Here is a 604-nt window from a genome sequence, read left to right on the forward strand (position 1 = left end):
AGCAGGTGCTGATGTATGAAACCTGGGTAAAGAAGAGAATGCTGAGGATTTGCAGATGAATATTAGATTTGCAGCTCTGTCTTCTCCATGTTTGTCCTAACTGAATTAGATATCTTCATGTTCAACTTGTTCTGTCTTTCTTTAATCCACCTCAGTCTGTGAACATGCTAATGGAATTAGTTAAGGCAGATCTGAAATATAGATTTGTAGAATTCCCTGATGCTCTCTATGGTGAACAGTTGAACTCAGAGTGAGCATCTTTGATTTAGATACCCAAATTGTAGCTTTTTAAACTTGAAAAAGATTAATCTTATCTTTCCATGCTAAAAGGAAATGTAAGAACACAACCAACTTGCTTAAATGTTTCAGAGTAAGTGAATGACCATTTCTGTATTTAGCAATATTATTAATGATTTTTTTTATTTTTTTACTACCCATCTTAAAGTCTTGTGTGAGCCTTACACTACACTAGTTTAAAACATCTTAGATTAACTATTAACATTTTCTGAGACCCACTTGCCCAGAATTATTATCATCTGCTATATAATGGTAATGCTAGATCCCATAGCTGTGAATATACTTTTTGGCTCTTTTTTTTTTTTTT

Source organism: Meleagris gallopavo, chromosome 1, assembly GCF_000146605.3.
Source record: "Meleagris gallopavo isolate NT-WF06-2002-E0010 breed Aviagen turkey brand Nicholas breeding stock chromosome 1, Turkey_5.1, whole genome shotgun sequence".
Taxonomy (NCBI): Eukaryota; Metazoa; Chordata; class Aves; order Galliformes; family Phasianidae; genus Meleagris; species Meleagris gallopavo.